Source organism: Panthera pardus, unplaced genomic scaffold (assembly GCF_024362965.1).
Source record: "Panthera pardus isolate Hobbes unplaced genomic scaffold, ASM2436296v1 HiC_scaffold_25, whole genome shotgun sequence".
NCBI classification, from domain to species: Eukaryota; Metazoa; Chordata; class Mammalia; order Carnivora; family Felidae; genus Panthera; species Panthera pardus.
Window position 1 is genome coordinate 66684744 of NW_026526821.1, and position 15356 is coordinate 66700099.

Sequence of the window (15356 nt, forward strand, 5' to 3'; positions counted from 1 at the left end):
AGTGGGATGAGGAGGGTGTCCATGCAGAGGGACAGCTAAGTGGAGGGTGGGTATCACATATCAAGTAGGATGAAAACAACATTTTGCAGACGGTGGTCTGGCATAGGGTGCTAGAGCTCAACAGGGTAAGGAAGCTTGTGTGGGAGAAGGGGTGGCCTGAAATGGAGAGTCAGAGCAAGAGCAAGGAGAGAAGGGCATACAGGAAAAGGGATGGTGGAAGTGGAAGATTGGCTGCATACAACAGAGGGATTCATCAAATAATTAAACAATAATGGAAGCCAGGTTTCTGTCAGAGAAGAGAGTTAAATTATAAAAAGAAAACTAGAATAAGAACTTGGGTGTTAAGACTGGAATTGGAAGTTATCAATGTGAACTCATGGTTTCTAATACATAAATACATATGTAAATGTTTGGATGTGGATAAATGTACCTGCGTATATTTCCTAGCTTTGTCCACTGACAGAACCTAGAAAGCAGTTGACACTCCAGTACCAATGAGTATGACCAACATTTGGATATTGGCTTCTGATAACATTTTTTATAAAAAGGATAAGGGCTCCTTGGAGAAATGGCTGATTTTAGGTTGTTGGAAATTATAAAACAAGCCTGGAATATCTTGTGGCGGAGAAAAGAAAATGCTCAAAGAATGATGAAGATGTGTCAAAAAGACACAGAGGTCAGCTTAAATGATCACTCACTAGCAAAATTATGTTGGAACATCAAAATTCATAATGACAGTAAAAGTATTATAATCCAATGAATAGAAAGCAACCCATAAATTCATATTGCTAGAGATAAATAATTAACTTTAAAGTTTGATATGGAATGGCACGTTTGAGTACCTCCCCCCAAATACTTATTAAGTAGAAAGGGAAAAATAGTAACTCGATAGCAGAGATGCCCATCAGACACTGCCTTAATCAAGTGATCAACATGACTATCATCAGTAGGACAAACTGAAACTGTGTGCCACCTGATAGCATACAACAGGATCACAACTGCTATGATAAAGATATATATCCTAAATTTAATTTGAGGAAACCTCAAACAAGCTCAATTTGTTCTAATTTGTTTTGAATAATCTTCAAAATTGTCAAAGTCATGAAAGTCAAGCAAAGTCTAAGGAATTGTTCCAGGTTGAAGAATACGGAAGAGATATGGCAACTAACATGGTTCTGAACTGGATCCTTTTGCTAAAAATTTGCCATTATGACAATTAGTGAAACTTGAATGGGAGTTAAAAGATTAGAAGGTAGTAATGGGTCAATGTTAACTTTCAGATTTTAATAGCTGTAGTACAGTGATTTAGGAGAATATCCTTGTTTGTAGGAAACATACACCCTAACGTATTAGGAGGTAGCAGGATAACAGGCTGGCAACTTACTTTTGTGGGGATTCAGAAGGAAAAAACCTTCCTTGTATTATACTTTTAACTTTAAGTACGAATTGTTTAAAAAAAAAAAAAAAGAAAGAGGCTAATAGAGGCACATGAGTGACTCAATCAGTTGAACGTCCAACTTTAGCTCAGGTCATGACCTCACCCTTCTTGAGTTCAAGCTCTGTATTGGGCTCACTGCTTGTCAGTTCAGAGCCTGGAGCCTGCTTCAGATTCTATGTCTCCTTCTCTCTTTCTGCCCCTCCCCAACTTGTTCTTGTTCTTTCTTTCTCTCTCTCTCTCTCTCCCCACCTCCCCCCAAATAAACATATTGATTTTTTTTTTAAAGCTAATCAATTTGAGTAATATATAAAAAGTTTTAAAATTCTGCTTGGAAAATTAACACCACCAACATAATCAAGAAGCAACCTAGTAGGAAAATATTTTTACAATACATGTCACAGAAGGGTAATTTCCTTATTTTATCTGCATGCCTACAAATCAATATGGAAAAGAAACAATTCAATAGAAAATCAGGCCAAGGACATGAATAGACAAGACAGAATTAAGTTTAAATGCTAATAAAAATGACAATAAGATTAAAAAAAAAGGTTTATATATTTTGAAAGAGAGCACGCACGAGAGAGAGAGAGAGAGAGAGAGAGAGCATGTGCAAGCGCACAAGGGGGATGGCCAGAGAGAGGGGGAGAGAGAGAATCCCAAGAATCGTGGGGCTCCATCTCACAAACCATGAAATCATGACATGAGCTGAAATCAAGAGCTGGATGCTTAACCCATTGAGCCACCCAGGTGCCCTGACAATGAGATTTTTTATGTGGCAAGTTATCAAATATCAAAAAGTGTGATCAAATACTAGTATCATTAAACGATACTATGGGGAAAAAAGATTCCTAATTGCTTTAAGGAGAGCAGTTTGGCAATTGCTATTATTAATAAGGAATTCCATTTCTGCGAATTGATTCTGCAACTATATTCACACATATGGGCAAAGTAGTATGTACCAAGATATTCACTGCAGTTGTTTATAATACTGCGGGATAACAATCAAAATGTTCATCAATAACTGTTTAAATAAACTTTGGTACAGCTATACAATAGACTATTATGTGGTCATTACAAAATACAAAGCAAGGACAGGGCTCCTGGGTGGCTCAGTCAGTTGAGTGTCCGACTTCGGTTCATTCAGATCATGATCTTGAGGTTCATGGGTTTAAGCCCCACACTGGGCTCACTGCTGACAGTGTGAAGCCTGCTTCAGATCCTCTGTTTCCCTGTCTCTCTACTCCTCCCCCGCTCAGGCTAAGATAAACAAACATTAAAAAAAAATTAGATTTTTGTACAATTACAGAAGTTGTTTCAGGTTCTAAGCCATATGCCTAGGTTTTAGTGCTAGCTCTATTTTGAAAATGCCTAAGACCACATATCTCCCATGCCCATATATGCACTAAAACTCCAACCCAGATCCCTGAGGACATATAGTCCAGAACCAAAAAGTCCCTGTGCTATTTTATACAATGGCACCTACTCCTACTTACTGCTTTGATTTGACTTCTCTCATTTCTGGCTTCTTCTTTCCTTCTTTAGAGCTTAACTACGCATTTACATTTCTGTCCTTGTTTTGTGTTACATTTCTGTATGTTTGTGGTAGGTATGCATGTGGGGATAATATCTCTATCACCCTGGTTATAATGCTGCTAGCAATCAGTTTCTACAACACTCAAAAAAGTACATTCTCAAAACTTTTCATCCTATACAACCTTCTTCTCTCTCACTCCACTACTATTCCTGTTTAAAATCGATAGATCTTGGGGCACCCAGGTGGTTCAGATGGTTGAGTGTCCAACTCCTGATTTCAGCTCAGGTCATGATCCCAAGATCATGGGAACTGAGCCCTGAATTGGGCTCCAGGCTAAGCGTGGAGCCTGCTTGAGGTTCTCTCTCTCCCTGCCTCTGCCCCTCTTTCCCACTCGTGCCTTCTCTCTAAAAACAAACAAAAACCCTCAAATCTATAGATCTTATTATTACAGATACCTAACTCACTCACCCATCCTGCCCTGGAATCCTTTCCTTCTCACCATCAACACAGCAAATATTAAAGACTAAAAAGTAAGGAATTCAGAGGTACTAACAGAAAGAAAAGGTGTTGGTTAACTCAGCTGCACCCAGAAGTTCACACCAAACAAATACACAAAGCTACATAATTTGAATTGTGTAATGCCATAGTAACCTCAACTTCCTATCTGTAAACACTGTCTTGTTCTAAAGCACTCAAAGCTCAGTTCTAAAAGAACTGTTATTGATTCTTATTTGTGCTGAGGTAAAGAATCTGTGCTAAATTTCTATATAGTTCTCATAATAAATTACCACTGACTGTTCTAAAAGGTATTTAAAAAGGGGTCATTCTGAAAAGATCACTTGGCCACTATTGCAATATGAAGCAAAGGAAAAGATTAAAAAACAAAACAACTCTAGTCATTAGTATTTTCTTCATTTTTTGAATTCCTGTAGTACTGTATAATTATCTGCAGTAGTATGTAAGTACCATATATTCTTTGCAATATCATAGCTACTTTATGTTATTATTTACTTTTTTGGTATATGCCATATTTTCTTGACAAAAATATAAGCTTTGATGGCCAGGTCTCTCATTTATATTCTTTCTCAGTATCTACTTTGTTGTCCAGTAGGTACTCAAAAAAATGTTGATTCACATCTATGGAGAACCCCTTCAATTCAAGGAATTTTCCCCAAAAACCATCCCTAGTGGTGAACTATGATGACCTTAGATACTACTTTACAGAAAATAAAAATCTGGACAGGAACTGCTTCATGTCTTTCTACCTTCAACTCCAATGAACTTATATACATGCACATGTATGATTTTTTGTTCCCTCCTAAAATTATGAAGTATTCCCAAGATAGATTTGGCACATACGAAGCAAATAAACAAAAATTTTGTTAAATAAATAAATGAAACCATGAATAAAGTGAACGATCAATGGTAACTGCCATACTAGCTCCAATCCAAGAATCAAGAAATCATAAAATATTATTTATGGCTTTGTTCCAACAACGAAGTCTAAAAGCAAGCCCTCAAAACAATATTTTGTTGAAAAAATTTTAACTTTATAGTTTCACTTTTACACCTAGTATTAGAATGTCCATATTTAAATGCCAAGCTGTAATCTAAAACTAAAAAAAAAAAAATCTCAATACAAAAAATGCTCAATTTCAACCATAATTTACAGAAAACATAATTTTCAGTTAGGAAATGTTCTCAACCAGAGAGGTCTAATAGAAACAGAATGTGATTCATATATGTAAATTTTTTTAAAGTTTATTTATTTTTTTAGTAATCTCTTTACCCAACATGGGGCTCAAACTCACAACCCTGAGATCAAGAGTCACGTGCTCTTCTGACTGAGCCAACCAAGCACCCCCACACATGTAATTTTTCATATTCTAGTAGCTGTATTTGAAAAAGAAAGTGAAATTAATTCTAATATAATTTAACCAGATATCTAAAATGTATTTCAACATTTAACCAATATAAAATTGAGATATTTTACATTCTTTTTTCATACCAAATCTTTGAAAATCAGTACTTATTTTTACCACATTTATTTTCAGACATGCCTTATATCAAGTGCTCAACGGTCACATGTGACTAGTGACTACCCAAACTGGATAGTGTACACACCTACACATTTTATTAAGACCTTATCAGTGCTCAAAAAGATAACAGTGTGCAATTTAAAGGGATGCTTACACACACACACAGATTTAATTTTATAATTTTTAGATTTTACTGTCAACCCTACATTAATATACCAGAGTCTTCACTATTAATAGGAACCAAGGTTTAAGCAAAGCCTTCTGGAAAATAAGCACATTTCTTTCTTTAGCTAAAAAATAATCTTTGAAATCTTTGATATTAAATACATTGAAAATTTATATTAGGATTTATTCCAACAAAAGAAGGGACTTAAGTCTATACATTCTGAAACTAGAAGAATACCTTAATTTTTACATACTTAACTATCTTAAAGGTTTACAAAAAAACTGTATTACTGCTTGGATGGGGTTCAAAATCTATACACTAGGTTATACACTAACCTAAAGTTAGAGTTTATGGAAATTAATTTACAGTGGTTTCCAACCCCCCACAAATATTATACATATTCCACATTACTTACCCATAGCCACAGATCAGATTGGAAACTTAAGCAAATCTGTGCTAGTAACTGTGTGTTTAGAAACAGCTCCCAGTCTCACATTGTAAAGAACCACACTTGACAACTGTTTCTAACACAGTTGCGAACTACCACAGCTTTTTCCAACTACTAAAAAAATCCACTGAATAAACTGAAATCAAGATAAAATTCATTTAAAATGTTTTTAAATATTTTACTTAAAACTTAAGCATTTTACTTAAAAAATTTTTCTTAAATATTTTAAGGTAGAGAGTCCAGAAATAAAGTAATAATATGTAATTATTCAAGATATTGCATATTCCATTCACATATTCAGTTATTAATTACACACATATACACACACTTCTGAATTTCCAAAACAATATGAACTATAGGGATTATCTAAGACTGGTAAAAGAAGAAATATTTACACTTTGACCACTGAATAATAATCTTTAGAAACCACTTCTTTGATATTATCAACACTTACTGAAAACTCAAACAAGGCTTCATTTCAACAGAAAAAATTTAGACCAACTCATTCTAAACTGCCGGACATAAAGTGTGTTCAACAAATATTTGCTGAATAAATGTAGAATGAACGAACGAATGTGCCATGCACCGTATGAGTTACTGGTGAGACAGAGCAACCATTAATTCTTTCAATGTCTGGTAGAATTTACCAGTGGAGCAGTCTGGTCCTGGGCTTTTGTTTGCTGGGAGGTTTTTGATTACTGAGTCAATCTCCCTACTAGTAATTCATCTGTTCAAATTTCCTACTTCATCATGATTCAGTCTTGGTAGGTTGTATATTTCTAGGAATTTATCCATTTCTTCTAGGTTGTCCAATTTGTTGGCATACAACTTCATTCTAATCTTCCAATCCTAAAACAAACAAACAAAAAAAACCTCTCCCAATCTTTTGTATTTCTGTGCTCTCAGTTGTAATATTTCCTCTTTCATTTTTTATTTTATTTGTGTCCTATTTCCTTTTGTCTTGGTGAGTGTAGCTAAAGGTTTGTCAATTTTGTTATCTTTTCAAAGAACCAATTCTTAGTTCCTTAATCTTCTCTATTGTCTTTTGACTCTCTATTTTATTAATTTCTGCTCTAATCTTTGTTATTCTCTTCCTTGTATTAAATTTAGGCTTTTTTTGTTTTCTTCCTAGTCCCTTGAAATATAAAGTTGTCTCAGACTTTGTTTCTTGAGATAGACATTTATTGCCACAAACTTTCCTTCTGAACTGCTCTTGCTGCATGCCACATATTTGTCTGTCACAGTTCCATTTTTTTTGTCTCAAGGTATTTTTTGATTTCTCTTTTGATTTCTTCTTTGACCTACTGGTTGTTCGGTAGCATACTATTTAATCTCCACAAATTTGTGAATTCTCTGGTCTTCTTTGTATAATTAATTTTCTAGTTTCATACCATTATGGTTGGAAAAGATGCCTGATATGATTTCAATTCTCTTAAATTTATTGAGACTTTTTTTGTGGCCTAACATATAATCTATTTTGGAAAATGAGTCTCTTGTAAGGCAGCATATGATGGGTCTTCTTCCTTTTATGGTGGGTTCTTGTTATGGTCTACCAAGCATTCAAAGATTTAATATCAATTTTTCTAACCTCTTTCAAAAATAGAAGAGGACAAAACTCTTCCAAAGTCAAGGCAGACATTATCTTGATAGCAAAACCAGATAAGGATGCCACAAGAAAATTATTGGCCAATATCCCTGATGAACATAAATATAAAAATCCTCAATGAAATATCAGCAAACTGAATTCGACAATACATTAAAAGGAGCAGACACCATGATCAAGTGGGATTTATTCCAGGGATGCAAGAAGGCCTAACAGCTACACATCAGTCAATGTGATATACCACGTTAACAAAATAAAAGAAAAAAATCATATGATCATCTCAATAGATGCAGAAAGGGCATCTGACAAAATTCAACAACATTTACGATAAAAACTCTCAGCCAAGTGGGTATAGGGAACATACCTCAGTAAAGGCCATATAAGATAAACCCACAGCTAACATACTCAATGGTGAAAAGCTAAATGCTTTTCCTCTAAAAACCAGGAACAACAAGACCAATATGCTCACTCTTGCCACTTTATTCAACACAGTATTGGAAATCCTAGCCAGAGTAATCAGGTAAGACAAATAAAGGCATCCAAACTGGAAAGGAGGAAGTAAAACTGTCACTATTTACAGGTGACATATTATATATACAAGACCCTAAAAACATCAAGAAATTGTTAGAATAAATTCAATAAAGTTGCAGGATACAAAGTCAATACACAAAAATTTGTTGCATACATGAAGAATTAACTATTAGAAATTAAAAAGAAAACCCATTTACAAATGCACAAAAACAAAAAAATACCCAGGAATAAATTTAATTAAGGAGGTAAAAGACCTATATACTAAAAACTAGAAGACATTAATGAAAGAAATTGAAGACACAAATAAATGGGAAGATACTCTGTACTCATGCATTGGAAAAATTAGTACTGTTAAAATGTCCATACTACTCAAAGCAATATACAGATTCAACACAATCTCTTTCATAATCCCAATGGTATTTTTCATAGAAACAGAACAAACAATTCTAAAATTTGTATGGAACCATAAAAGACCCTGAAAAGCCAGAGCAATCTTGAAAGAGGAGAACAAAGCTGGAGGCATCACACTCCCAGATTTCAAAATATATTACAAAGACATAGTAATTAAAACAGTATTACATTGGCATAAAAAGACACATAGATCAATGGAACAGAATAGAGGGCCCAGAAATATACCCACACATATAAGGTCAATTAATTTACGACAAAGGAGCCAAGAATACACAATGCAGATAGGACACAATAAACAATGTTGGAAACACTGGACACCCAAATACAAAAGAATGAAACTGAACTACTAGCTTACACTACACACAAAAATAAACTCAAAATGGATTAAAAACTTCAAACCGTAAAATTCCTAGAAGACAACATAGGCAATAAACTCCTTGACACAGGTCCTGGCAATGGTTTTTTGAATTTGACACCCAAGGCAAACCAACAAAAGCAAAAATAAACAAATGGGACTACTTCAAAACTAAAAAGCTTCTGCACAGCAAAGGGAACAACAAAATGAAAAGACAACCTATTGAATGGAATAAAATATTTGTAAATCATGTATCTGATAAACAACTAATATACAAAATACATAGAGAATTCCTACAACTCAACAGCAAAACAAAAATGAAACCCTAACAATCCAATTTAAAAAATGGGCAGTAAATTAGAATAGACATTCTCTCAAAGACCTACAGAAGGCCAACAGATACATGAAAAGATGTCAACATTTATAATCATTGGGGATGCAAATCAAAAGGGATATCACCTCACACGTGTTAGAATGGCTATTATCAAAAAGACTAGAATAACAAGTGTTGGCAATGTAGAGAAAAGGATCTCCGGGGTGCGTGGGTGGGTCAGTCGGTTAAGCAAGTGAGGTTAAGCATCTGACTCTTGACTTCAGCTCAGGTCATGATGTCAAGGGTTCATGACTTCAAGCACCACTGTCAGTGCAGAACCTGCTTGGGATTCTCTCTCTGCCTCTTCCCCACCTGTTCACACTTGCTTACTCTCTCAAAATAAATAAATAAACTTAAAAAAAAAACCCAAAAGGATCTCTTGTGCACTTCTGGTGGGAAAGTAAACTGGTACAACCACTATAGAAAAAAATATGGACTTTCCTTAAAAAGTTAAAAGTAGAACTACCATATGATCCAGCAATTCCACTTTTGGGTATTTACCTGAAGAAAACAAAAACACTAACTTGAAAAGATGTATACACCTCCCACCCCATATTCACTGCAACATTATTTACAACGGCCAATATACAGAAACAACCTAAGTGTCCACTGATTGATGAATCGATGAAAAAATTGTATATATACACAATAGAATATTATTCAGTCATAAAAAAGGATGAAATCTTGCCATTTGTGGAAACACAGATGGATCCTGAAGGCATTACGCTAAGTGATGTAAATCAGATGAAGAAAAGACAACTACCATATGATCTCTCTTACATGTGGAATCTAAAAGAAAATAAAAAACTCCAAACACAAAACCAACCCCCTGCCCTGAACACCAAGTTCATAAATACAGACAACAGAATGACAGTTGCTAGAGGTAGAGGGTGGATGGTGGGAGAAATAAACTTTTTGTCTCCAGGCTAAATAAGTCAAAAAAATAAATGAAATTTTAATTGAGAGAGAGAGAGGGAGAAAGATACATCTGAAGAAAGTAGCTCCAACATTGTTGGCAAACCATAAAAGGAAAAGAAAAAAAAAAAGAATGAATGAAATGAAACACAGCAACCAAAACAATATTGTACCTGCCCTCCAGGAATTCAGGAGAGACGCAGACAACTAAATAGGCAATGACAATACAGTATGTCACACGCTGTAACAGGGATAAGCAGAAAGTACTATGGAAATATACAAGAATATCTAATCCAATATTAGATGATGTTGGAGTAGGATACTGGGGTATCAGTGAAGGTTTCTTGAAAAAATTCCAAAATGAGACTGATGACAATTGGGAATTAGTCAAGCAGAAAGAATAGTGTGTGTCAAGACCTGAAGGTGCTCACCTCCAGCACAGGTCTCCAGGAACTACAAGTTGCTCCATATGGCTGTATCATGTAGTAGGGGCTGGATTATGAAGGGTGCTATAAACACTTTAAAGAATTTAGATGTTATCTTGAAGGTCAAGGATTGTTACTGAATACTTTTTTAAGTTTATTTATTTATTTTGAGAGACAGACAGACAGACAGACAGACAGACCGACCTAAGCAGGCTCCACACTGTCAACACAAAGCTTGATGGCAAGGCTTGAACTCATGAACCATGAGATCATGACCTGAGCTGGTCAGATGCTTAACCGACTGAGCCACCCAGGAGCCCCACCACTGAATGGTTTTAAATAGAGCAGCAAGCAACATGCTCTGATTTGTATTTTAGGAAGATTACTTAAACAGTGTAAAAACAACTGGAAATGGATGGTAATGGTGGTGGGAGACCAGTTTAGGATGCTATGGCAGAAATACAAATGAGAAGAGATAAACATGGCTTGAACTATGGTAATAAAAAAGGAAGAAGTGAATAGATTTGAGATACATGCACAAGGTAAATTCATAAAACTTAATGAGTGAATGGATACGGGGGGCGGGTAGAGAAGAGGATGCAGCCAGGAGTAATACTGATTTGGGCAATCCAATGGATGGTGCCATGTACTAGGGCAGGGATCTTTGTGGGCAAGTTAGGGATGGAATGGGGAGGAAAAGATGAGTTCAGGTTTGGGTTTTGAGTTTTGAGGTACTGTGGGACATACAAGTGGAGATTCTCAGCAAAGCTCAAGTTTCAATGAGTGATTTGAAGAGAGAATTTTATCACTTTGCAAATATACTATAGTAGGAGCAGAGAGTTACAAAGCATAGATTTAGCTATCCTTATTTACATACTATGATGTAATATAGATACTTGATACTAATGTGCTATCCAATCCTTGAGAAAAAGCTATATAATGTACAATGGATTGTTATCTATTGAGGTCAAAATTATCAATACCACATATAAAAAATATCTGTGGGTCCCAGAATTGACAAGAGTTCATAATTCTAGCTAGCTTGATGAAAAATAAAAGAATCTTTTTAAAGTTAGCAACTTTCATAAATTTTAAGTAGCTTTAAGTGGATTTAGACAATGATATTATTCAAAAGCAACATTACATCTAAAGTAGAAGCTGATATGACCAGGGAATCAAGTGAATCATTAATTTAAGATCAGAATGACCATGGCACCAAGTCAGCAATTAAGACAAACCTCATTAATTATGGGCTAATCCAGGATTCATGTAAGTCAGCAAATTTTAAAAACCTGTTAATTTTCAACTATTTGTTAGTCACAATGAATATAAATGTTAGTCACAATGAATATAAAGATCTGCTTGATTCAGTAGGAAGCTAGACAAACAACTGAATCACTATAATAACCACCATATTAAAGGCACACACAAGGTGTTAGGAAAATATGAGGTAGAGTACGTTAATCACCATATACACACAGCTTAAAAGAAAACAATTTAGCTTGTCCCTAATTTTGTTTTCACATTAAATTTAGAAATTTTTAGAAATGGCTTTTATTACTTTAGTTTTATAGAGAAGGAATACCAAGACCAGGAGAGTAAAGTATGAAAATCGAAATAAGAATAAGACTATTATAATCTAACAAGCATTAAATGCTTAACCTTTGTTGTCAACTCACTTGAGAAACCATTTTTCTGAAAGAAAGAAAATGGACCTCATGGAAGGGAGGGGAGGCAGAGCATCATCAGTTCTCTTTCTTTCATAGTTTTAAAGTTAGACCATAATTTCTAGAACCATATGATTTCTAGTAATGTTTTACAGATCAAGAGATTACCTGACAGGAAAGAATATTATCAGCCTGTTTTACTGACATTAAAGTTCAGGGAAATGCTGAAGGTTAGAAAGTTAGTAAGTGGAAGCAAAGTAAGTTTCAGCTCAATGGACTCTAAGTACAATCTTATGTATGTATGTATGTATGTATGTATGTATGTATGTATGTATATATGTAATTTGAATGTCTCCAAAGTTTATTTTATAATATGAATAATAATAGTAATTGGACTAATAGTAGTAGCAGCAGTACCACTACTGCTACTAGTACTACCACTATTAGTGTACCTAATACTGAATACTTACATGTGGCAAACACTACTGTTTCAGATGTTTTATACACATATAGGCATATCTCAAGAGATTTGCAGGTTTGGTTCCAGACCACTGCAATAAAGTGACTACCACAATAAAGCAAGTCAAATAAATTTCTAGTTTCACAGTGCATATAACAGCTACGTTTATACTATATTGTAGTCTGTTAGTTGTGCAATAGCATTATGTCTAAAAAAACAACATACATACTTAAGTTAAAAAATGTTTTATTGCTAAAAAATGCTAACCATTAACTGAACTTTCAGGAAGTCATAATCACTGATCACAGACGACCACCACAAAATAATGAATAAGTTCAAAATACTGTAAGAATTATCAGAACATGACACATACACACAAAAAGAGCGAAATGCTGTTAGAAAAATAGCACTGATAGACTTGCTTGATGCAGGGTTGCCACAAACCTTCAATTTGTAAAAAATGCAGTATCTGTAATATAAAGTGATGTGCAATAAAACACAGTATCCCTGGGGCGCCTGGGTGGCTCAGTGGGTTGGGCGGCCGACTTCGGCTCAGGTCATGATCTCGCGGTCCGTGAGTTTGAGCCCCGCGTCAGGCTCTGTGCTGACAGCTCAGAGCCTGGAGCCTGTTTCAGATTCTGTGTCTCCCTCTCTCTGACCCTCCCCTGTTCATGCTCTGTCTCTCCCTGTCTCAAAAATAAATAAAATGTTAAAAAAATTTAAAAAAAAAACAACACAGTATCCCTGTTCTAAGTCACTAAATCACTGTTATCAACTCTATGAGGAACATATTATTATTTAAGTTTATTTATTTACTTTGAGAGAGAGATAGAGAGTACATATGGGGGAGAGGCAGAGAGAGAAGGAAAGAGAGAATCCCAAGGAGGCTCTTGTACTATCCCAAGTAGCCCCAACATGGGGCTCAACCCCACGAACCAGGAGATCATGACCTGACCAAGATCAAGGGTCAAACGTTCAATCAATTGAACCACTCACACACCCCATATATTACTTTTTTAAATGTTTATTTTGAGAGAGAAAGAGAGTGCACACACATACACACACACACACACACACACACACACACGAGCAAGATGGGGGAGGAGGGGCAGAGAAAGAGAAGAAGGTGAATCCCAAGCAGGGATCGCATGCTCTTAGCATGGAGCCTGACAGGAGGCTTGATCCCAGAACCATGAGATCATGACCTGAGCTGAAATCAAGAGTTGGACGCTTAAACATCTGAGCCACCTAGGCTCCCCTATGAGGAACATATTATTTTATTCCTAGTTTACAGAGAAGGAATCCAGTCAAGGAAAGGTTAAGCATTTTGCCCAAGGTTATGCAATATTAAGTAGTAGCAGAGGCAGAATCTGAACTCAGACTAGCTCCAGAGCCCCATACTCTTAACCATTGTACTATCTAAATACAAATTAGTCTTGGGGCACCTGGGTGGCTCACTGGGTCAAGATTCCGACTTCGGCTCAGGTCATGATCTCACAGTTTGTGAGTTCGAGCCCTGCATCAGGCTCTGTGCTGACAGTTCAGAGCCAGGAGCTGGCGTCAGATTCTGTGTCTCCCTCTCTCTGCCCCTCCCCTGCTCACACTCTGTCTCTCTCTCTCTCCCATTAAAAAAAGTAAAAATACATATATACATACAAATTAATCTTGATAAATATTACTGGATATACTTATTACTAGGAGTATTTATCATACAGAACAGTATCATGAAATAAAACATTCTTTTGGAAATGTTTACAGGATTTAAAAAAATCATACTATTTCAGGTCTTTATTAAGTGTTAGTAAGTTAACATTTTATACAAAAACACCAAAACATATACGTCAGACCCTTTATTTTCATAATGGGCACCTCTTTAGATCTTTTTGTATTATAAATATCAATAATACTTGGATACAGTATAGTACAGTGATTAAAAATACAGACTGGGAAAACGGTACTTATTTGGCTTAGAATCTTGACTTAGTCGCTAGCTCTACAATCATGGACAAATTCCTTACTCTGTCTGATTTTCAGTGCATCCATAAAATGGAAATAATGGTGCCTACCTCATAAAATGTTGTGAACATTAATACTTAACACAGTACCTGGCAGAGAGACATCCATAAATGAGATGGGATGCTGAAAGTTAGCCAGGTCCACTCAAAACATTCCAGTTAGAAGCCTTGTTAATATTATCTAATTCAGTCTTCAAAAAAAAAAAAGCTGAAGTAGAAATAATAATTACTAGTACAAACTACCTATGATGGGTGTTCAGAGTAGTTCTTAAATAGCACAAAATATAATGTGAAATCCACAAATGCCATGGGCTGACCACAGAAAAAAATGAGTATTATCCCCTTTAAAATATCATTCTGGGAGGCTATAAAATTATTCCAACAATCCTGCCACAATTGAAGTATTTGTTACACTCATTTTTTTTTATTATAAAAATACGTTCACTTAGGAAATGTAAAGAAAAACACAAAAGGGAAAAAAGTTACTGAAAAATCCCATCACTCAGAATTTTATTCCCATTAATGCTTTAGAATATTCCAGTTTTTTTCCCTATCAAATGATATAATTGAAATACTGTACATACTGCTTTGTATATCTTGCTTTTTAATTTTCACTGTACCATGAACATGAAGTATATTTATAGGTCATGAAATTTTTTCTGAAACATGGCTATCAATGGCTACAGAATATAAATGTTCCATGATTTATTCCAACAGTCTCTTGTTAAATTTATTTAACTACTCCGCTCTTATTAAAGTTTCCATTTTTCCTTGGCCATTTTTGTTAATTTTTTCAATTCAAGACAAAAATTCACCCTTTCAGGAAAGATAGGATTTTTGACATTAGCTTTATGTCATTCAGTGTCAAATAAGATAACTTATTAAGAATAACAGATATAAGCTGAAAAATAGTTGGTTTAGAGAGATTAACTTTCCAGTCAAACAGCTAGTAAGCAGCAAGGCTGGGATTTGGTTC

At 35.1% G+C, this 15356-nt stretch overlaps 1 protein-coding gene across 1 annotated transcript in view; it reads right to left on the bottom strand.

Annotated features, from left to right (window-relative positions):
- The window catches only part of FBXO11 (F-box protein 11), an 83355-nt gene that overhangs the window by 25712 nt on the left and 42287 nt on the right, over positions 1-15356 (bottom strand). The window lies entirely within an intron of this gene.